The sequence below is a fragment of the Oreochromis niloticus genome, unplaced genomic scaffold (genome assembly GCF_001858045.2).
Source record: "Oreochromis niloticus isolate F11D_XX unplaced genomic scaffold, O_niloticus_UMD_NMBU tig00007250_pilon, whole genome shotgun sequence".
In the NCBI taxonomy this organism is placed as follows: domain Eukaryota; kingdom Metazoa; phylum Chordata; class Actinopteri; order Cichliformes; family Cichlidae; genus Oreochromis; species Oreochromis niloticus.
The window spans coordinates 5,001-5,201 of NW_020328441.1; positions in this window are offsets into that span (position 1 = coordinate 5,001).

Here is a 201-nt window from a genome sequence, read left to right on the forward strand (position 1 = left end):
AGGTACACTGCACATATACTATCTGCTGAACACAATCCTTGTGCGTATGGTAGGACAATGTTTCTACGTCCCCCCCGCTACACTGGGCAGAAACACGTTGCCACACACACTAACCTCGTGCATATGGTACGACAACGTTTCCACATGCCCCTGGTACACTGGGGAGAAACACTTTGCCACACACTCCGCGTGCAATGGCAG